The sequence below is a fragment of the Hylobates moloch genome, unplaced genomic scaffold, assembly GCF_009828535.3.
Source record: "Hylobates moloch isolate HMO894 unplaced genomic scaffold, HMol_V3 SCAFFOLD_13, whole genome shotgun sequence".
Classification (NCBI taxonomy): domain Eukaryota; kingdom Metazoa; phylum Chordata; class Mammalia; order Primates; family Hylobatidae; genus Hylobates; species Hylobates moloch.
The window spans coordinates 62,204,697-62,229,525 of record NW_026652288.1 but is presented as its reverse complement, the minus strand read 5'-3'; the positions used below and the strand labels follow the sequence as shown (position 1 = coordinate 62,229,525).

Below are 24,829 nucleotides of genomic sequence, written 5' to 3'. Positions count from 1 at the left end.
TGAATACTTAAGCAATATTTAATTGATAAGTAATATGTAGTGGAATGCAATTCAATAAGAGAAAACTCATCAGGTGAATGGTTTTTGCAGGACAACAGGTGAGAACTGGGCAACAATTGTTGCCAATTGTGAAGAAGCAATTCCGGCATACAGATAGTGTTCTCATTTTTAATCCTAGACCTATTTAGCTCATGTTACAGAAATTCTCACTTTTGCTGGTTGCCAACATACACAGTGAGGGAAACTCAATATTAAGCTGTTAAGATGGCTATATCAATTCTTAAAATCTACAGAGCCAGGTTCCAAATCAGTCTGTCCCTTCAGAAAAGGACATGGCATCTGTTCCTTGCTTGCTTGCTGATTGTACATACTTTTCATGAGACCTACATTTTAGAATTGCCCAGTGCTGTCAGAATGATTGTAATTCTGCTTTCAGGTAAAGGTAGCCTGTAATAATAATAATGCTGAGTGATTCATAATGTATCAACAAATAGCATTAACTCATTTTATGTCCTAGTCACAGTGCCTGAAGATGTTCATTAGTTTTCTATGTACAGTAAGGCACCATGCTAAAATGTTTCTTTTTTTTCAGTTCTGTATATTTTTAAAAAGCAGTATGTTCTCTGATGGTTACCTGCACTGGCATCCTATATGAAAAATAAAGACTTATTGCCATAAAAAAGTTATTAGAGCTCTTTTTTGTGTCAACATTGTGCTTTCCATTTTACAAAATTACCTTCTTGTTTCTCTGTTGTTTGCCTTTATTTACCTCATTGTGATTTATGTTTTCCATTTTTTCTGTGAATGAATTTTTGAATGTCTTTACTACTGGTTGTAGTACTAAAGTAGAAGAATTAGGCATTCCCATACTTAATCCTTATGGAGGAAATAACAATGTTCCCTGGTGTGCAAGTGCTGTGGTAGGAGCAAGCTGAGTGAATTGGGGATACACCATTTTGGGACACAGAAGAAATGATGGCAGGGCCAGGTATGGTTTAGGTTCTTTTGCTCCTTCCCTCACCATCTTGTCATAATGTCTCTTTCATACTATTACCCAATTCTTTGACTAATTAATAGATAAGCAATAACTATTTACTTAGTAAATATTTCATATTTTCCTCACAATTAGGTAATAACAAGCTTCTTTGATAGAGAAGCTTAAGGGCCTCCAAAACCTGTGCAAATTTCCAGGTTTTTGTTTTTAAGTCAACTTCCTTTTCTGCCACTTATTTTTTTTTAAAACTTAAAAACCCACATTGAGATTTGTTTACAGAGAATACACATCCTTTTGCCTTAATTGTTGTGTATCTCCCTAACTCCCTTTCGAGTTCAACTCCATAAACGGAGAGAAAGTAGAGGATTTGATAATGCAAATCCAAAGAACATTGCGAAGTCACTTACATTGAAGCATAAATAATATGGTCATTCTAGGCACTGAAGATGATGGATGAAGAGAGTTTGCAATTTTAGCTAGAGTGGCCAGAAAAGGCCTCACAGAGAAGACGATATTTAAGTAAGACCTAAAGGAGAGGAAATGGTGAGTAATGTAGACATTGTGGGGAAGATTTTTTGGACAGATGCAGCAGGAGATGTAAAGGCCCTGAAGTGTTTGCATACCTGGTGTCTTCAAGGGACAAGAAGATGAGCTGTAGCTGGAGAGGATTAAGGACGACAGTAGAAGTAGATGAAAATAAAGAGGTAAGTGAAGGAGGTTGGGTCAGGCAAATCTCATAAGGCCTTCACATCATTGTACTCTGAATCAGGCAGAGGCAATTAAAATATTTTCAGCAGAGGAGTAACTTGATTTGACTTAGTTTTCATAGGTACATTTTGCCTGCTGTGTGGAAACAGACTGTAGATGAGAAAGGGTGGAAGCAGGGAGACTAGTGGTTTGGGGGTTTCTCCTGCCCAATTCTCATGTTGAAATGTAGTCCCCAGTGTTGGACGTGGGGCCTTGTGGGAGGCGTTTGGATCATGGGAGTGGATCCCTCATGTCTTGGTGCTGTCCTCATAATAGTGAGTTCTCATGAGATCTGTTTGTTTAAGAGTGTGTGACACCTTCCCCCAACCTTGTTCCTGCTCTTGCCATGTGATGTGCCTGCTACCTGAGGGCTTCACCAGGAGACAAGCAGATGCTGTCTGCATCCTGCAGAACCATGAGTCAATTAAAATTCTTTTCCTTATAAATTACCCAGTCTCAGGTATTTCTTCATAGCAATGCAAAGAACAACCTAATACAACTAGTCAGCCATGTAATAATCCAGACTGGAAGTACTGGTGGCTCAAAATAGAGTGGTAGCATTTGAAGGAGTGAAAAAATGGTTGGATTCCTGACTATGTGAATTAGAGAAAGGGAGGAGTAAAGCATGAACTTGAGGTTTAGGCTTGTGCCACTGGAAGAATCAGTTTTTTTCACTGAAATGGAAAAACTATGAGTTAAGGGTTGATTTGGTGGAAAACTTAGGGTCTCATTGTTAATAAATGCTGAGACATTGCTTAGACATTTACATGAGTGTCAAGTAGACAGAAAAGAAGTGTAAAAACCATTACTATAAAGATAACATTAAAAGCTATTGGACAAGATGAGATCACAAAAAGAGTGAGTACAAATAGAAAAGAAAGAACATTCAGGGACTGAGCCCTGGGATAATTCTATGTTTAAAGGTTCGGGAAATCTGAAAAATAATTAAAATAAACAGAAAGATATTCTCAAACAGCTTGACAATAATCTTCAGGTGACGAAATTATGATTTTGTCTTTTCTTTTTGTATTTTCTAATATAAGTAGGTAATATGTTTTATATTGTTTTATAATTTATAATTTACATTCAATAAAGCACAATTTTTAGTTGTTCAATTTTATGAGTTTTGACAATTATATAAACTAATGTGACTCTTTAAAAATAAGATATGAAATATTTTCATGACCCCACAAAATTCTCATGTGTCCCATTGCAGTTAATTCCCTACCTTCATCTATATGTAATTATTTCTTGACTCCAATCATCATAGATTGGTTTTGCCTGCCAAGAGTTTTATATAAATGACTTTGTTTTGCTTTTTATCAGCATTATTTCTAAAATGTACATGATTACATCACACTGCATACATCAGTAGCTTTTCCTTTTTATTGAGAGGTAAATATTCCATTTTATGTATGCAAAATGATAGTATATCCTTCTCCTGATGATAGACATTTGAGTTGTTTCCAGTTTTATGCTATTACAAATAAGACTGCTGTGGATATTTTTGGGCAAGTCTTTTTTGGGATATATGTTTTCATTTTATTTGATCATAGGTACATGTAATCTAACTTTGTAAGAGATAGCCAAACAGTTCTGAGAAATAGTTATACCATTTTATACTCCTAGGCAAAATATTTTTAAACAGATAATAGTTATTTTCTTTAAAAATTGCTCTGAGAATTACATAATTTTAAATATTCATTATACTCTTTACTCTAAATCCGTGATCTAACATCTTGTCAAAATATTCTTTTTTTTTTTTTTTTTTTTTGAGACCAAGTCTCGCTCTGTGGCCCAGGCTGGAGTGGTGAGGTCTCGGCTCACTGCAAGCTCTGCCTCCCGGGTTCACACCATTCTCCCGCCTCAGCCTCCTGAGTAGCTGGGACTACAGGCACCCGCCACCATGCCCGGCTAATTTTTTGTTTTTGTATTTTTAGCAGAGACGGGGTTTTACTATGTTAGCCAGGATGGTCTCGATCTCCTGACCTCGTGATCTGCCCGCCTCGGCCTCCCAAAATGCTGGGATTTCAGGCATGAGCCACCGCGCCCAGCCATCTTGTCAAAATATTCTAAGAGTAAGTTTTTGAAGATTTTACTACGACATAAGGAGAAGTCACAAACTGATAAGTGCTACTGGAACAGTTTGTGAAAAGATTGTTCATTGCTAAATTAAGCATTATATGCAAATTAATTTAATAAGCTCTTAACTCAAGCAAGGATGGGAAGGAGCTTTCTCTACTTCTTTATGTGAGAAGTTACATCCCTAATAGGAGTGATCTCAGTCTATGCTTCATTCAACTGTATCCATCTTACAACTTTCTTTTCTTTTTTCGTTTTCTTCCAGCTTCATCTGTTTGGAATCAAAAGTGTGGAAGACCTGGAAATTATATAATAAGGATAGCAGAATAATCCTCGTCACTGACAGGTGGTGAGCTGCACAGAGTGTTCTCTTGTTGCAGTAGCAGAGATTTCAGCAACGGAGGGAAATCCAGTGGCCAAGATGCTTACCTGTCTCGGTGTCCAGCATGTGTCCTGGAGAAGTGCCCCTAAAGCACCTTCAGCTCTTTATTTAAACACTTGACTCAAGGCTCTGATGCATTTTAATTTTTCAACGTTTAAATTTAGCTGTTTTAATGAGGTTCTAGTTTTAATAAGTAACAAAAGATTTTTCAGTGTTAATTATCATGAGGTCTTAAACTCTGTGATCTATATAAAACTCAGAGAGAACCTGTCTTGAGTAGTTTAAATCTCTAATTAAATCAGTATTTCTACCTAGCAACAGAGTAGCAAAAGTATTAATTCAGTGGTTCTCAGTAGGGGTAGGGGAGCAGATTTTGACCGCCAACCCAGGGGACATTTGGCAATGTCAAGACGTTTTTCATTGTCATAACTTATGGAGGGGATAGGTGCTACTGGCATCTAGTGGGGAGAGGTCACAGATGCTGCTGAATATCCTGCAGGGCTCAGGACAGCCCCCATCTCCATAAAAACTTTTCTGGCCCAGAATGTCAATAGTGCAACTGTTGAGAAACCTTCTGTAAAATGATTGGTGTGGGTAGGAGAATATACTAAAATGCTAAAATAGCAGGCTTGAAGTTATTTGCATATGAGGAGAGTGGAGTTTATAACCGACTGACTAAAAAATCTGGTGTAGGACCTATCCTCCGGGGTTGATGCTAAATCTGCTGATATGACACTAAATCAGCATCTGTAAAATTTGAAACATATCTCCAGGGTGGGGTCAGACCAAAGAATGGTAAACGTTGCTTTGATTTTAAAGAGTTGGAAATGATGTTTCTCAAAGGAAATACTGGGTCTCAATTGAGCTGTGAGAGGGGGCAGGTTGCTATGTTTTCTTCTCTACAATAGCGCAGTGTCTTAGAATAGGAGAAGTTCTGAATACCCTACTGAAGTAGCCCCTGCTGCAGTGTTCTCTACCATGACATGCTCTTTTTGCTTTCCCAGCACTTTTATAAACTTTTAATTAATTTTTCTTGTTCGTGTTGCTATTGCTATTAGTCTGCTGTCTATTTCATTGGACTGTAAGCTCTATGAGAGCGGCGACTATATGGTATCACTTAATATTGTATGTCTAGTAGCTACCAGAGTGCCTGCCATTATAACGAGCATTGATAAATTTAATATTTTTGAATTAAATGAATGAATTAAACATGTTTGTAGTGTGACTTCTTAGCATAATGCATCCATTTTCAACAGCAGAGAATCTTCTACCATACAAAGAGAACATTTCCTCAGAAAGTTCTTACTTTCTCTTTTGTCACATTCCTCTTACTAAGAAAAATTCAAGAATTGGCAACTAGAAGGACCCCTTTACTTGATCCGTTTCCCTGTTGATTATGCGTAAGGACCTTGAATCGTTGAACAATCTCTGGAAAATGTTTCTCTTCCTGGGTTATTTAAAGAAAAGAGAATATGAGTGTCAATAGTCATACAGAAGGTACTGTTGCCTGATTAGTATGCCCCTAATTTTAATAGTCAAAAGGCAGCGAATTTCCTTCCAGGCTTTTACAGAATGGAGTTAAAACTAAGTCTGCATTTACACATTGATGATCAAAATTTTAACAATTCAACCCTGGGTAAGTGGCTTAAAACACTTTCATTGAAAATTTTGTACCTTTCCCTAATTAGGCATTCAAACAATAGGCACTGGTGGAATCTGCCTGCCCCGTCTCCAGCAGCTCTTAGTAAAGGTGATTGATGGCTACATAAAACATGATCTTAACTTTAGGCTCCCTTAAGCAACTATCTATTTATCTTAAATATTCTAGTCTGATTGTCCCAGGTTCAACTGGTAGCTGAGAATCCTTGGAAGTGGGACCATTGCCTTATTCAGTTCGGACTTTCCAGCTTACAGCTGACTCCCTTCACCACAAACATTCTTATATTTAAAGTGCCACCTGAGGTCTTTTTAGGGATATTTACCAATTTTTAACATTTTGAGTGTTTCAGTATGGTGGCAGTTTCATGTTGGTGTTATCCCAGGAAAAGTTTCCTAAAACTTGGAAATGAAGCAAAAAGATGATTGCAGTCATTTCAATATCATGTTACAGAAGTGCCTCTCAAAGTTTAATGTGCTCCTGAATCACCTGGAAATATTTTCAAATTGTAGATTCTAATTCAGTGCATCTGGGGTGGGGCCCCCCCGATACTCAATTTTAAACAGTCTCAGGTGGTATCAATGCTCCTGAATCATGAGCCACATTTTGAGTAACAAGATGCTAGGGCAAATTTTTGAAGCCCGTGTAAAAGTCCATGTCTCTTTCTAACGCAGTGGTTCTCAAACTTGCTTGCATCTTAAAATCACCTGGGGAGGTTTTAAAACTCCTTCTACTCAGACCTCACCTGTTTCCAACTAAATCAGAATATCAGCAGTAAGACCTACTTATTGGCAGCTTAAAATCACCTGGGAAGGCTTTAAAATGCCTTCTACTCAGACCTCACCTGTTTCCAACTAAATCAGAATATCAGAGGTAAGACCTACTTATTGGCAGCTTAAAAAACTTCCCAGATGTTTCTAATATTCTCTGACAGACTATGGCTTCGTTTGCAGTACCCGGTTGAGCTTCTGTAGGTAAAACTCACGAATGTGCAGGGACCCCCACAATAACTGAGTTTTCATGGAGTTTTTAATTCTCATACTCTCCACACCGAGCCTCCAGCAACTCATCAATTACAGTTCAAGTTTTCCTAATCCAGAAATGGCTCCTGAAGTGATTTCCACTCATCAGTTTCTGTTCTGGTAAGCTATGACTCCCTGCAGTCACCTGTCTTTCTCCCACTTTTAGGTGTAGAAGTTTGTCCTGTGTCCTTACCTCTCATGAATTCAAGAAGAGTTCTCGATTTTTTCAGTCTATTTAGCTTTTAACTAGTTGTTCGAAAGGAGTGGCAACTTCCAGGATACTTACATGCAGAACTGAAAACTGAAAGTCTTAAGTTGGATTTTGAAAGAGGAAGGTGCTTGATTTGTTAGAGAATTATATTTTATCTTCATGTTATTATTATGTATGTAATGCCCTTATTATAGCTTCAAGTTTTGTGGATTGATATAAACTCTGTTAGAGCATCTAATTTTACAAATTTTCTGTTAGTTATTATGTGCTTTTATTCAAGACTGTCTTGAATATTGCCATTTTAATCTGACTTGTAAGGGAAGACTAGAGCTACAACATGTAAACAATATGATTAGGTGGATATAGAGATATAAATAGAGATGAATCTTGGAGAGAAAAGTAACATCAATATTCAGAGCAGTGTTTCTTAAACAAGAGTTAACTTGAGAATCCTTCATCAAACTTACTAAAATTATACAATTAAAGACCTTACCCCATTGCTCCTCTTCAATAGATCTGGATGTATTGCAGGCATTTTTAATAAAGCCTCACAGAAGATTCTCATGAATAACATTGAGAACCACTGGGTTAGAGGTAACTCAGTAAATTAATTTGGGTTAATCCTCATATTTACTAACATTACTAGAGATAAATGTTTTGTATATTGCCCCAAAGTATGATTTTCTGAGATTACAAAAAAGTCATATTGTTAGCACATATGCATATGCATAATATATGCATCATAGCACAGTAAAATCCATACCAAACACAAAAAAGCAGTTTAATAGTTTTAATTCTGTGCCTCTCAAACCTTTTAGTAACAGTGTACCAATTATCATCCTACTAAGTTATTTTCCAAAGAAACAAATGTGAATAGAAATTTATGTCGGGGCTCTCAAGTATAATTGTGTTGACTTCAAAAATTAAAGATTTTTTAGTTAACTGCTTTTAGCCTATAAACTCAGTTATTTACTATAGGATTAAGATAGTTTGAATGATGTTTATTTTTGAATCCTTTTCTGTTCCATAAGTGTATACTTTTGAACTAGCCACTAGAACTTAATCAGCAATGTCAAATGAACTAGAAATATATTTAAAAAACGAAGTTAGATTTGCTCTTCTCAATATTTCGCTAAACGGATTAATTCAGAATATTAAAAACACATTCTTCAAAGAACACACAGGTAGAACACACGAATTTCAGAATTTAATGAGAAGAGTCAAGGTTTTTGTTAATTGGTTTAATTTAAAACTACACTTTTGTTGCACTATAGCTGATGATTTACTTACTGGATTAGCGTACTTAAAAGATACACATATTGTAAGGAATCAAAGCTTGCAGGTCAGAAGCAGAATATTTCTGAATTATCAGGAAAGTGATATGGAGAGTGCTGATCCACACTTCCCAGATAAGAAAGATTTCTCTAATTTCTACTAGGAATACTTCATTGTGCTCTCATCCTTGATGCAGTGTTGCATAGTCTTTCAAAGTAACATCTTTTGATGTTTCTGCCATGGCCAAAAGGTTTCATGTGGGTTGCTTCTATACTACATTTCTGGTCTTCTTGGGCTGTGCCTAGTTATTTTTTGTGTAGTTTCCAGTTTTGCATAGATGTTTGAAGGTTTCAGCTCTAGGTGCCTGTGAATAAAGGTGATGTTCTATTTCCTGTTGTACTACCACGTTAATAAAAGTGGTGTAACTTCAAACCACTATTTCCGGAGTATATAGTTCCTCTTTTATGAGGAAATGAATTTTTTTAGTGTCTGATAAGTTTTTATGGCTGTTGTTTTGAATTTTGTATCTTTGCTACTAATATACTATTAATCAAAACTTCACCTTATTTATACAACTCCCAAGAAAATTGTAGACCTGTTCACTATCAAATGCTCAGTGCTGTTGGCAGTATTCTAAAATGATGAAAGCATGGCTACATGTGGTAAAAATACAGTTTACTAATGCAGCATATACGCTATTGTGGCAGTATATTTTCCAAATGCTCATTTAAATTCTATTACTTTTTATTAATTCATGGCTATTTATTATTGAGAGAGACCCAGCCAGTTTCTCAGTGTCTCTATTTTTTGTTTTTTTTTTTACAAGTCTAACATAGACCTTTTTTCCAATGCAATATTCACCTTTAAATAGTTATGCCTTAAAGTAAATCAACTCTCTCTCTCTCTCTGTCTCTCTCTCCCTGCACATGTGCTTGTGTGTGTGATACACACGTGTGCGCGCACACACACACACACCATTTTAAATCCTGGCTATAATAAGGAGCAACAGACTAAAATAATACTAAAAGCCTCACCAGACTATTTCCAGGACTATTAAAGCATTCCGAAGGCTTTTTTCAGTATCTTGTTGCTTTCAAAGTTTAATATTCCTGAAATATTTTCCATAACTGAATGGCCCATACTATAGGAGCTGTGAACCATAATATCTAATTTAGCACTATTTTCTTATCTATACATTATTGTTTACATTAAAGGTGGTATCTTTGGCAATCAATTTTAATGGGCAGGTATTAATTTTCACTAGTGGCCTACATACAATGACAGTGATGAAGAGCATTGCAACAAAATGCTCCTGAATTAATCTGTCAGTTTGACCTAGTAACTGACATGCATACTAAAACACTGATGTGAATTGAAAATAAAATAACTGCACTTGACAGATATAATAGTTTAAGTGATTTCAAATTAACCACATCCCACTGACCACAAGTGAAGAATGTGTGCTTTGCCCTGAAATGAAACGTGCTCTGGGAGCTCATTGTATTGAGTGGAGTAATTGATGCTGGGGAAGAGAGAGTAACAACTACTTAATGATTTTCAAACATATACATAGAGGTATTACAAGCACTTCGTAAGTTATGTTCTCTTTTCAACTTTGGAACATCATAAGCTTAAAACTTGGTTATGTAGTAAATTCAAAACATGATATAGCTGTTAAGAAAAATTAATCATGCCAAAGATGCATCAACTGCTTCAAGAAAGCAATGAATAACAATTGTCCTTGTATGTAAGAAAAACAAATGTTGTTGCAATTTTGTTTTTCTTCTATTTTTTAAGAACTCATGTAATAATTATTTTCTGAGTTGTAAAACCTTCATTAATTAGTTTTAAGATTCAGAGAAATCCAGAGAATATCTTATTTCATGTGTATGTTATTGTATACATTTTCTTTTAGTTTTTAGGGCATCAAATATTGTTAAAATATTATTTGAAAACTGGAAATATTGAAATACTTTAAAATTAAATCAAAATAAGTTTTTCCAAAAAATTGAGCTGATATTAAGTTCTTGCTGAGGAACAGATGAGTAGTTGAATAAATGAAGCCTTCACCTTTCATTTCATCTAATGTAAATATAGTTGGCAGCAGAAATTCTCTTCATGGAATAAAGGTAATAAGGCTAATTTGGTTTACTCAAATCAGGTAAGATTTCTTAGAGGTTCTGATTTACTGCTCATCTCTAAAATAGAAATGGTTCCTTTTTGTTGACTATGAAGAAATGGTTCAACAAAATTTACCTTTAGTGAACATGAAATGTAAAGGAAGCTAATGTGTATGTAATTTTTATTTTATTTAATTCCCCCTGAGAATTGACTTTCAGACATCTAGGGCCATGCCTAAAACTTTTTAACCCATCAGGCCACTAAAGCATCATGAGTCATTAGGATTGCCTCTTCCCTCTTTTATTCAGTAAACAGTGATTGGTTCTTATTTGTTAGTTTCTCTGCTAGATATTTGATAAAAAGTTACACCAAAATATCGTCACTAGCTTTGAAAAGAAAAATCTTATTTGTGTAGTAGTAGTGAAAAGTAATTTAACAGAGAAATGGCCTAACAGGTGTTAGGAGTCAAGTGGATGACATGTCAGTGAATTTTTGGAAAAACTGGTTTTTTAGAAGAGTTGAAGTTTCAGCTGAGTAGCCCATGTGAAGAAGCTATATGGGAGCACTCCAGAGAGGGCGAGTGTGCAAAGACACAGAGGTGGCAGAAAACATAAGCCATTTGGAAACCCTAATTGCATGTGTAATGTACCATACTGGGCTATGTGGAGGTGATAAAGCCAGAAAGAAAGGCATGGTGAAGAACATGGAAGTTTTAAAAATGTTTTGCTAAGTCATTTTTAATGCATATATTCATTCATTCGTATATTATATAAACATAATATTTATATACCATGCACTGTGCCTAGGATGTGGGACACAATGGTGAACAAGGAATGTATAAGTACTGTATTCATGTTGTTTATTATTTATAGTAGAGGGAAATAATATATGTACCTTTACAGGGAAATTATAGGATAAAATGAAAGTGCTTGGGATAGGATCCCCAAATCACTTAGAGAAGTACATACATATCCATAGAAAATTAACATGCAAGAAGTGATAAAAAGTCTCCATGGGGATGAAAGGGGATAAATAGTGGGAGGAGTTTTCTAGAAAGAGGGAGCACCACATGGCAAGGCTTGCAAGCAAGCAGGTATAGGACATGCTTGGCGAATTGAAATAAGTTCTGTATAGCTGATGCTTAGAAGATAAGTGGAAGAGATATATATAAGAAATAAGCCTGCAGCAACAAGCAGGGATGTGGTCATGTAAGCCTTGTAAGTAGGATGAAGTGTTTGGACTTTTCCTTATCACAAGAAGGGGTTGTGGAAAGGTTTTCGGCTGGTGGGTAGCAGATACAAGTTTGCACTTATGGAAGATCTTTGGGGCAGCATTATGTACCAGAAGGGCCAAATGAGGCAAGAAAAGGAATTAGTATTTATACTGGTATTTTCTAGTTAGAAGGTGACAATACCTATAAAGTAATAATGATGAATATTAAGAACAATGAACAGATTTGTAAGATATCTTGGATGAAGAATTGACAGGTTTTAGTCATTGATTAAATATAGAGAAGGAGATAAATGAGCTCTGTATTATGCCTGGGGTTCTGATGTAAGTAAATGGGAAGACAATGGTGATACTCACTGAGACAGGGGACATGAGAAGATACAGCCATGAATGAATTATGAGTTTAGTTTGAGATTTTGTAAGCTTGAGGTGGCTGTAAACTCATAAGCGTAAATGTTCGGTAAGCATTTCTAGTCTGAAACTGAAGAAACTTATGGAATAAAGAATAAAAATGAGAGCACTATGGAGATGGCAACTGAATTTCTGAGATAAAATATTGTTGTCTATGGAAGTAGCTTAGGATCAAACTTCAGGAAACACTAATATTTAATTAGAGGGAGTATAAGTGCCAGTGAAGGAAACACAATTATAGCCAAAGGTAAGACGACAATCAAGAGGATACAGGCTCAGAGACCTAGAGGAAGAGAGCATTTAGACAGTACCAAATGCTGCATAAAAGACTGAGAAAGGAATAAGAATGGCTTATATTATATAACAGATTCAACAACCAGAGATTGATGAATTGATGAGTGCGTGTAAAGTGACTGCAGACTACAAAGAAAACTTTGAAAGGCTGTGCTATAAAAGACAGAAAAGATACAACACATGGTTGGAGTTTCATATGGATCGATGACATTTTAGTGGGTTTTTTTCTCAGATGAGAGAGACTTAAACATATTTAAGCATGGATGGGAGGAAGCCAAAAGAGAAGGAAAGGCAGAAGATAAAGTTTGACCTACAAGGGTGTAGTTGATGTTGGAGAGGAGAGACTTGAAGCTAGGTAAAGTAAAACACATGTGCTTACTGTTGGGGGAGAAATCAAAGGCTTGCATCGAGAAACAATGTAAGGATCGTTCTTCATATCTGCAAGTTTTAAGCAGAGGTACTCTCAATTTATTTGGGTTGATACTGGGCCAGAAGATGGATATGTTCAGCATAATAGAATTATTTATAAATAGCATATAAGAGTCATGTTAAGAGATAGAAGATTATTTCTTCCATTTGTCTCAAGTACAATGGAGCGGATGATCTTTGGAGAAAAAAAAATCTCACATTTATTATGTGAAGTTGTAATAGTCATCTGGTAAGAGGTAGCCTGGCCATAGTACTGGTGAATGAACAAAAACATCTATTTCCCCATTTCCAAAAAGGAATAGAACGAATTCGTTCCCTTTTTAAGGGGCAGAGGGAGCCAGAGTAGTGAAGACTCTAGTGGCAACCACCTGAAAGTTGAGGTGCAAAAGTTTGTAATGAGCCAGATTAGTGAAGACTCTAGTGGCAACCACCTGAAAGTTGAGGTGCAAAAGTTTGTAATAACCCAGAAGGGATAAAGACTTGTATTCCAATTTTCCATGGGGAGGTATGTTGTCCTGGTGCGAGAGGAGGACTTAAATAAGGAATCAACTACATGATAAGAAATTAAACTCAGTCAGGAGTAGAACTAAAAATTGAAGAAGCATCTACATAGGATTTTTTCTCTAAAGGCTTAGCCACCAGGGCAACTTGTGATATAAGGCAATAGATGAGATAAACAAATGCCTAATTCTCAGACAAAGGTACAAACTCTGTATTGCTTTGGCACTGATTAGAATTTTCATTAAATGTCAGCATTTATTTGTTCTGTAGAAGACATTTGAGCTAATACTTAGTAAAATGGTTGGTATCTTCCTCCTACCTTAACCATAAACATATGGAGTATACTTGCTTACCGATTTGGAGAAGACCAGGAGCAAAGAAATAGCAAGCGACAAACTACTGGCTAATTTGTTGCTAGCCTTTATGCCAATTTACTTAATTTTTCTTTCTGTTGGAAGAAATTTTCCCAGGAAAACAGAATATAGGGACATAATCATATATGTAACAAACTCGTGGTAGTAACAATTTGCCTGTGTTTATGATTTTTGTTTGGTCTTTAGAAGATTGGGTAGTAATAAGTAATTATAACATTTGAGTTCTTCAATTATATATATTTTATTAATTAACTGCCAGGCACACCTGTTCATACTTTTTTTCCTACAATTTATGGCTGTGTACTCCTTAATGGTCTCTTCATATAAGAATAGTTTGTAATATTTTCTAAAGAGAGATAGAAAGATAATTTAGTATTTTCTATAGTGTGATTCATCAGTATTTACTTTTTATTAGTGATAGTTTAGAAAATTTATTTTATACATTTTCACAGTTTAAACTGTGGCTATATATAATTGGCTATATAAAAGTATATAACCAATATACACGTATGTGTGTGTATATATATATATTTATATGTGTGTATATGTGTATGTGTGTATATACATACTATTTTTGTCAAATTTCAGAAAGCTCTCTCAGATATTTTTTACATAGGCATTTCATCACAATCCAAGTTTTCTTACACAATTACTAATCTTACATAGTCTCTGAATTGAAGGCACTCAGTTACCAATCTACTCATTGTAATTATGTATTGAGTTTTATGTCATCTTTATCAAAACAGTTTGAGATCAAATGAGAAAGAAATTTGAATATATTTCAATGAGCTTATATAACTCATTCTACCAATTATTAAATAACTTAAAAGCTCATAAATTCCTTTCATTTGCAATTTTATTGTTTTCAGCTTTATTGAGATATAATGGACAGAATTACATATATTTAAGGTGTATAAGATGATGTTTTTATATATGTATACATTGTGAAATGATTAGTCTCTTCTTAATGAATTCCATTTCAATTTTTGTTATAATTGAAATATTTCATTTTTACTATTTATTTCTCAATGCCCAGAATAATTTCTCTTGATTTTGTTACTCATCTTTAACACTTCGGTTTCATATTCCATTAATTTTTAATCTCAATTTTATCTCAATGCTTTAACAAAATAAATTTAAATATGACCAAAGTATCCATATCAGGAGTCTGTAATTTATCACTTGTGTTATTGAAATGTCACAAGGTATCTTTCTAAATTACAGTTAAAATTTTGTATTTGAGTTTTATCAACTTTTAAAATAAAGTTCTTAAATTTCATTTGTGTTTGTGTTTTTCTTCTGAGTTGTCAAAAATATAATTTAGAGTTCTTAGATTTTCATGAACCTGTGTTGCAAGGCTTGAACAAATTTGTATGGGCAGACCATTTAATTATACTTAGTCTCTTCAAGGAAAAGTCCAAGTTCACAGATATGTTTAAAATACCCCACATAGTAGTTAAACCTGAAAATAAAACTCACAACTTTTGCAACACATCAAAGTAGCTAACAACTTTAGTACCATGAGGGAAGGCTTTTCTCTAACAGAATTAAGGTAATGAGCTGTGATGGCTCATATTCTGCAAAGTTTTTTTTTTCTGAATTAAACAAATTTTTCAAATTAGCAAATAATATTTGTACATATTAATAGGGTACATAGTGAGGTTTCAATTCATGTGGTATACAGCTAAGGGTAACTAGAATATTCATCATCTCAAACATTTATCATTTATTTGTGTTGAAAACATTCAATATCTTCCCTCTAGCTACTTGAAACTGTATAATATAGTGTTGTTAAATACAGTTATCCAACAGTAGTATAGAACACAAGACCTTATTCCTTCTATCTTGCTGTACTTTTGTATCCTTTAACAAAAGTCCCCTTATCCCTCCCTTTCACCTTCTCTTCCCAGTCTTTGCTATCCTCTGTCTGCTTTTTACTTCTGTGAAATCAAAATGAGTGAGAATATGCAGTGTTTAACTTTCTTTTCCTGGTTTAAATCACATAACATATATCCTCTGGTTCCGTCCATGTTGCTGAAAATAACAGGATTTCATTCTTTTTATGGCTGAATAGTATTCCACTGAATAGTACTCCATATTCGCTTTGTCCATTCATCTGTTGTTGGACACCTAGGTTGATTCCATATCTTGACTATTGTGGATACAACTGTAATAAATATGTGGATATAAATGTAGCTTCAATATTATTTCCCTTTTTTTTGTGGACAAATGCCTAGTAGTAGGATTGCTGGATCATTTGGTAGTTCTACTTGTAGTTTTTTTGAGGCACGCCAGTACTGTTCTCCACACTAGTTTACACTCACACCAACATAAGAGTTCCCCTTTACCACATTCTCACCAGCATTTGTTACCTTTTCTGTCTTTTTGATAATAGCCATTCTAACTGGGGAGAGTTGATACCTCCTAGTGGTTTTTGATCTGCCTTTCCTTGATGGTTAGTGATGCTGAGCATTTCTTCATATATTTATTGGCCATTTGCATGTCTTCTTTTGATAAATGTCTATTCAGATCAGTTTCCTATTTAAAAAATAAGACTTTTTTTTTTGCTATTGAGATGTTTGAGTTCCTTGTATATTCTGAATATTAATATTTTGTCAGATGAGTAGTTTGCAGATATTTTCTTCCATTCTGTAGGTTGTCTGTTTACTCTTTTGGTTATTTCCTTTGCTGTGTAGAAACTTTTTAGCTTGATATAATCTCATTTGTTTATTTTTGTTCTTGTTGCCTATGCTTTTGAGGTCTTATTCATAAACCTTTTCTCCAACCAATGTCCTGAAGCACTTCCCATATAATTTCATCTAATAGTTTTTATCATTTTGGGTCTTACATTTATGTCTGTAATCCATTTTGAGTTGATTTTTGTATAGGGTAAGAGGTGGGTATCTAGTTTTTTTTCAGCACCATGTGTTGAAGAGATAGATGGTCATTTAAACAATGAGTGATCTTGGCACCATTGTCAAAAATCATTTGGCTGTAGAGATGTAGATTAATATCTGGGTTGTCTATTCTGTTCCATTGGTCTATGTGTCTGCTTTTATGCCAGTATTATCCAGTTTTGGTTACTACAGTTTTGTATTAATTTTGACGTCTTGTAGTGTGATACCTCGAGCTTTGTTCTTTTCACTCAGGATTGCTTTGACTATTCAGGGTCTTTTGTGGTGTCATACAATTTTTAGGATTTTTTTCCTATTTCTGTGGAGAATATAATTGGTATTTTAGGATTGCATTGAATTTGTAGATTGCTTTAGGTAGTGTTGTCAATGTGCACAGCTAGATAGGAGGAATAAGGTCTAGTGTTCTATACCACCGTCGGATAACTGTAGCTAACAACAATATATTATATAGTTTCAAATAGCTAGAGGGAAGGTATTGATTGTTTTCAACACAAAGAAATAATAAATGTTTGAGATGATGAATATTCTAGTTACCCTTAGCTATATAACATATGAATTGAAATATCACTATGTACCTGATTAATATGTACAAATACTATTTGCTAATCTGAAAATTTTGCCTTCATTTTTTTGAAATAGTACAAAAAGAATTGGTTTTAATTCTCCTTTAAATGTTGGTAGAATTCAGATGGTAGAAGCCATCTGGTCTTGGATATTTCTTTGTTAGTCTAGCTAACGATTTGTCACTTTTGTTTATCTTTTCAAAAAGAAAGTTATGTTTTGTTGACCTTTTACATTTTTTTGTCTTAAGTTTTATTTCTCTTCTAAACTTTATTGTTTCTTTCCTTCTCCTAAATTTAGGTTTAGTTTGCTTTTGCTTTTCTACTTCCTCGAGATGCATCATAAGGTTATTTGAAAACGTAAAACGTTTTCTGATGTGAACATTTATTGCTATAAACCCACCTGTTAATGCTGTGCCCCATAGATTTTGTTTGTATTTTCATTTGTTTTAAGAAATTTTAAATTTTATTCTTAATTTCTTCTTTTACTCATTGATAACTCAGGAGCACGTTGCCTAATTTCCATATATTTGTATGGGGTCAAGTATTTCTCTTGTGATTAATGTCTACTTTTGGTCAGATTGTAGTCTACTTGTGGCCAGATAATATATTTGATATGATTTCAATGTTTAAAAATATTTTCACATTTATTTTGTGTCCTAACATGTATTTAACCCTGGAAAATGTTCTGTATGCTGATGAAAAGAATGCGTTTTTTTAGGCTGTTGGGTGAAGTGTTCTATAAATGTCTGTTAAGACTATTTGGTGTATGGTGCAGTTTTAATCCAATGCTTTTTTGCTGATTTTTTGTCCAGATGATCTCTCCAGTGCTGACAGTGAGGTATTGCAGTCCTCAACTATTATTGTATTGGTGTCTACCTCTTCCTTTAGTTCTAATAATATTTGCTTTATATATCTGGGTGTTCCTGTGTTGGGTACATATATACTTACAATGATTATATTCTCTTGCTGAATCAATCCTATTATTATTATACAATGTCCTTTTTTATGTCTTTTTACAGCTTTTGACTTGAAGTTTGTTATGCTTGATATAAGTATGCTACTCCTGCTCACTTTTGGTTTCTGTTTGCATAAAATATCTTTTTCCTTCCCTTCACTTTCAGTCCGTGTATGTATTTACAGGTGAGGTGAGTTCCTTGTAGGCAGCATATAGTTGGGTCATGCTTTTTTTTTTTTTTTTTTTTTTTTTTTTTTTTAAATCCATTTGGTCAATCTACTATATTCAATATGGAATTTAATCCATTTATATTCAATGTTATTACTGATACATGAGAACATACTTTTGCCATTTTATTTACTTTTTTCTGGTTGTTCTATATATCTTTTATATAGATAGGCCAAGGCTTGTCTGTGGGTTGCAGAGCAGGGTTGCTGTGGGGCTATTTCTCAGGTCTCAATCATAAGTATGTAGTCAATGGGGGCCTATCAGTTGCTTGGAGGCTCAGGGGCCTCTCCTGCTTGAGGAACAGTGGTCAGCAGTTTGGCCAGCTTAAAAGCAGATTCATCCAGGGTGGGACTGCCACATTATTTCTTCAGCTAGAAGTGCAGTGGTGAGGGTTGGTTTCCCTGCAATACAGGATCAGGGTCACATCTGATCCTGGGCCAAGGCTTTGTGCCTCTGGGGATGTGGAGTTTAGCCACCTGGGTGGGCTTGGTGGAATATGAAGCTCCAGTGCTGGAGAGTTGCAGCGGCTGCTGGATTCCAGAGCAAGGTGCACCCCAGAGATCTCTGCCCTCAAGATGGCACTTTGCTGCAGCAGCTTGACTTACATGGGGTGGATGGAGTGTGGGGAGTACACACTTTGTGCTCCTAATCTGGGGCAATGCAGTTCCATGGGTTCCTGGAAGCTCTTTACTTGGATTATAACTTGCTATGACTATGAGATTTTTCTGTTATAATGACTGTAGGTATTTGCAGTGACAATGGGGGCTAGTGGAGATCTTCTGCTTACATTTTCCCAGCAATGGGAAGTCCCTCCAGACTCTAGGTAGATCTGATTTGAGCACGGGCTACAGAGGCTTGGTGCCCCTCCTGAACTTCCAATAGCCACAGGTGCATCTCCACTCCCTTGCTCCACTCTAGTGCTCTCCCTTCAAAACACCAGTCAAATCTTAACTATGTATTCATTGCCTTGGCCCTTCATTTTTTTTTTTTTTTTGATATTTGGCTTTACTTTATAAAAATACACAAATACATATGACACTCTGTTTACAAGACATAAACAACTGGTAGATTTAACATTTTCAGTTATTTCAACAGAAAGAAAATATGTAAATTACCTTGTAAGAGCAAAGAGTTCATTTACAGACTCTGCTTTCATAGTTAAGGGGGAAGAACGCCCAGGGGCAGGCCCTTCATTTTTGAGTTTGGGGGGTGGTGGATGAACACCAGGCATCTCTAGTCAGTCATCTTGCTGATGTCCCCCTATATATTAATTTATTTAACTTTCACTAAAACTTTTTGAGTTCAGAAGTATCATGATGTTCATTTTACAAATGAGAAAACTGAGGCCCAGGAAGTCTAGGTAACTTGCCCAAGTATTACAACTCAGAAATGGCCACACAAGATTTGAGCTTAGAAATGCTGTTTCCAAGGTTTATGTGCTTAACCAGCACAGACAGATTGCTTTTGGTCACTCAAGTCTCCTAATGAGATTAAATTGGAAATAGCATAGAAAACAGTATAGAAATAAATTTTATTTAGGCTGTGATGAAGTCATGGAAACTGAACTTACTCTCTTCTCTAAAATAACTATAAAACTAGACAATATATATTAAGCAGTTAATTTTAGGCATTACATACACACAATAGAAGAGTAATCCTTGAGAAAAGAGGGATGTACATGATGTGAGTTCTATATTTATGGTATCTTTCCGCCTGGGGGATTTTTCCATATTATGGCACTGAAGTGAAGCCAAAACACAAAGCTTCAGTTTTGCTGGGCATAGGATATAAAGACTGGATTTAGGACTGCAGAAAGTGCATACATTTGTGGGTTAGGGTACTAGGTTGGGAGAAGCTGTGCCATGAACGCTCCATGATCTTTATGAAAGTACCTTTGAGTATTTGGCTAAAAAGTAAGCTAGGCATGCTTAAAGTGAGAATCCACGAGGCCAGAAAAAGCTACTGGCAGATTTTGAGTTGAAAGAGACTCTACAGGTTATCCTCTGCTAGGAAATGTTGAAGTTTTAACCAACCAGAGAGAAGAACCTTGCTGCAAACTGCAAATGTAATATCCCAGAAAGACCATGCATTAAAATAAGGTCTACATTAGTCTAAAAGTAACCACTATTCTAGACCAGCCACAACAAAGCTTAAAAACAAAATTGAAAAGGGAAACCTGATATGCCAGTAAAACAGCTATTTAAAAGAATGTATACTCTTTAAATCTAATATGGAAGAAAAACTCTTTAAAAGAACTTACACTCTTTTTTTTTTAATTTTTGTGCCTTTTTTATCAATTTTTTTTCATTATACTTTAGGTTTTAGGGTACATGTGCACAATGTGCAGGTTTGTTACCTATGTATCCATGTGCCATGTTGTTTTGCTGCACCCATTAACTCATCATTTAACTACAACATTTGGATCTGTAGGCAAGAAATTCAGATCTAATAAACTTCCCTTTCCAAGGGAAATGTTAGTCTTGAAACAGAATTGTGCACCATGTTGTTTACATGAATATACCTCCATCTGTACTTAGGGTTCATCCATTCCACATAAAGAGAACTACAACCATAAACTGAAAAAAAAAAAAAAAAACTAACAAATTCAGATTGTAGTTTTATTACATTGAAAAAGAGAGTAGCATTATTTATAATCATAATCCCAAAGACTGTAACTTAGGAACTTTCTATATGAACAGTGTGCTTGATATCAATTGTTGAATCTCTTCAGAAAAGATATACAGTGAAGTATGAATCAGAGAAATAGCCTTATCTTTTTATTTGTATCTAAGTAGCAAAAGCAAGGTCATACCTTTCACTGAGTTGTTATGCTGAAAAATTCAAATATATCAGCTAACTCGAAGGGCAAACATGCTTGAATGCATTTGGGTTTTGATAGTTAAAAAAAACTATTACATTAAGAGTCAAGATTGAGTTCATACAATCTCTTTAAAGCAAGCAGACATTTCAGTGTCACTGTCTGCCACCTTACGATAACAGAAAACATCTGTATAATGGCCTATAACATTACACGGTGCATTACAATTTGAAATGTGCTGAAGTGGTGGATTGGGGTTTATTTATGGCCCATGAAACAAAAGATTCTATGAGCTTCTCATGAACCATTGATAGTGTTCAAGAAAATAAAATAAATATTTGAGTGCAAAAATTACACTTTAAGTGATATTATCACTAGAGAAGCTTCTCTCAGAATAGCCAAAAAATTGAAATATTAGCATTAAAAGAAACCCATTAGTAGTTGGTTGTAAGCCTTTATTATTGAAGAGGTAAAGACTGACAGAAAATTATGAAAAATACATCATGCTTTCTAATTTAGTACAATTCTATAATTGAGTAAAATTTATCTTAATTGCCCATAAAATCAAGTCTCTGCAGGTTGTGGTGAGAGAAAATAGATTTCAAAACTTTGAATTTCTTAAGAACAGAAAAAGATCTTTTGCCATTTTACCATAAAAACTGGTGAGTTTTAGAAATGGCAATTCACAGACTGCTTCTAATAGGAGACATCAGTTACCACACAAAAATCTCTATGTGTGAGAGCAAATAATTACAGTTCATGAGCAATATGTACTTCATTTCCAGATTACAGGTAATTGTATACACATTTAAATTTGTTTATTTTGCATGCATAATCTCATATTCTGAAGATAATTTAACTATTTATACCTGATGTATGGGAAAGATTATGGTGCCTAATCATGCATCCAGATTTCTCAAAATTTTGCCCTGCTGTGGGAAAAATCTGTCATATCAGACAAAAAGCCTTCATTTAACCTTCAGGAATATTAAAATTCAAAAGAACTGCAATAACCAATGATTTTTTTAGGTGACAAGGTGCCCATATTTATTGTAGAAAAATCCAACAGGTTTTACTACATTGAACACTTTGCTATAATAGTAAAGAATTAAAATTAAATAATTTACTCTTTTTTCATGTTAAGAAAAACTATTCTTTATTAACATATTTAAAATAAACAGTTATTAATAGTAATTGTGTTGGAATTCAAAACTTTTGGAATTGTTTTGTATTCATAATACTTATTCGAAACATATTTCCAGAGGAGACATATATGCTTCCTATTTAACTATTTACTGCTTGTTGATTTTTAGAATGGGTTTAGGTTTCCTCCAAACTGGATTAAATTACACAGGAATTCTGGTAGTTCCTCAACTAAACATGCATTGTTGCAATAATTTTCCACATGATTATCATAAATAGCCATGTAAGAACACAAAGCTGTCAATCAACAGAAAATGAAAAGGGGTCAATGCCATACTACTATTTGCTGGCCAGGACTATACTGTCCATTTGACTGTATTATGCTGTTTCAAAATATTAATATAATCATCAGGTTATTACAGACTTCATTTGAGAGAGAACAATGGGGCTATAGAAAGATAGCTGCAGTTTGAAGTATAGCCCAAGAAAAATGGACATTTTTTTCTTACTTAGATATTTCAAAGGGATCTTTCTGAACAAGTAGTGGATTTGAGATAGCCATATAGAAAATTAAATTTTAAAACTCTTTTCTCCTTCTTTTCAGTCTGATATGGCATAAGAAGAAAATTATTTAATATCACTGAGCCTCTGGATTGATTAAATGGGGAAGAACAATATTTCTGACTTGGAGAACAAAGGAAAGAGAAAGGCAGGAAAAGATGGAAGGGAGAAAATGAATAAGAAATAAATGAAAGGCAAGAAGAATTAAATAAGGAAAGAGAAAGAAAGAAGGAAGAATAAAAGAAAAATGAAAGAGATGAAATTAGAATAATCTAATTACTTCAAGATCATATACATGACCTTATAGGAAACATGTACATTATGAATATCTCTTGACACCATTATTTTAAAATGTGTTAATGTCTTTATGAAAACTGCACTGAGGTATGGAAAAACAACCACATTCTTTTTTTTTTCTCTCTTTTTTTTTTTTTTTTTTTAGGGGAACTTCCTCTTTTACCCCCGGTGGGGGGCAGTGGCGCTATCTTGGCTCGCTGCAAGCTCCGCCTCCTGGGTTCACACCATTCTCCTGCCTCAGCCTCTCCGAGTAGCTGGGACTACAGGCGCCTACCACCACACCCGGCTAATTTTTTTGTACTTTTTAGTAGAGACAGGGTTTCACCATGGTCTCGATCTCCTGACCTCGTGATCCGCCCACCTTGTTCTTTACAATTACTGTCCCATATGATATGTGAGACAGTGGTCTTAGGCAAAGTATTCTAGAGACGACATGCCTGTAGTTACTGCTTAAGGAAGATGCTTTTTAGTCTTGATGCTAGTGGATTAGTGGTAAAGAGTAGTTACTGTTTTATGGTAACAAGTCAAACTTTCAGTAAATGCTTCAAGGACCAGTGACTTTGCAATGACCTTATTATTGTACTGAAAGTGTCTAATACAGCAGAGTAGAGCAAGATGGCCAAATAGAACCCTCAGTGATTGTTCCCCCTGCAGGAACACCAAATTTAAACACTATCCACACAAGAAAACACCTTCATAAGAACCAAAAATTAGGTGAGTGATTAGATGAGTGTCTGGTTTTAACATCATATTAAAGAAAGAGGAACTAAAGAGAGTAGGAAAGAGTCTTGTATTGCCTAAACTACCCCTGCTCCATTCCCTGGCAGTGGCCTCACGACAAGGAAAAAGAATCTGTGTGCTTGGGGAAGGGAGAGAAAAGTAATTGTGGGACATTTCATTGGAGCTCAGTGCTGCCCTGTCACAGTGGAAAGCAACATGGGGCAGAATTCAGCCAGGGACTGCTGAATGGAGAAAGCATTTAGACCATGGATAAAGCATTTAGACCAGGCCTACTCAGAGGGGAATCATCTATCTCAGTAGTCAGAACCAGAGTTCTGGCTAGCCCAGAGCTAGTAAATCACAGAGTAAAGTGCTCTGGGATCTTAAATAAAATTAAAGGGCAGTCTAGGCCACATGGACTGCAATTTCTGGGCAAGTCCTGCTTGCCCAGAAATGATCACATTTCTAGACACATGTTGGGCCAGAAGAGAACCCACTGCCTTGAAGGAAAGGAAAGTTCTGGCAGTATTCATCACCTGCTAACTAAAGAGCCCATGGATGAATAAACATCAGTGGTAGCCAGAAAATCCTTGCCACAAGCCTTGCTGTGCTGGCTTCACATGTGACCCAGCACTTTCCCAGCTGTGGTGGCTACAGAAAGAGATTCCTTCTGCTTGACAAAAGGAGAGGGAAGAGTAAAGGAAACTTCATCTTGAAACTTAGGTACCAGCCAAGCCACAATGGAATATAGTACCAAGTGGCCTACTGGGGTTCCTGATTGCAGGCCTTGGCTTTTCTATGTCATTTCTGGAGCTGCACTGGGCCAGAGGGGAACATATTGTCCTGAAGGAAGAGACCCAGGCAGTCCTGGCAACACTTACCACAAGCTGATTGAACAG

The 24,829-nt window shown here is 35.3% G+C and overlaps 1 long non-coding RNA gene across 1 annotated transcript in view; it reads left to right on the top strand.

Moving 5' to 3' along the window:
- The window catches only part of LOC116481112 (uncharacterized), a 334,440-nt gene extending 328,982 nt beyond the window's left edge, over positions 1-5,458 (top strand). The window contains exon 4 of the long non-coding RNA XR_004251421.1: positions 4,089-5,458. This is a non-coding gene — a long non-coding RNA (uncharacterized LOC116481112). The remainder of the gene's footprint in view (positions 1-4,088) is intronic.
- Positions 5,459-24,829: the final 19,371 nt, after the last annotated feature.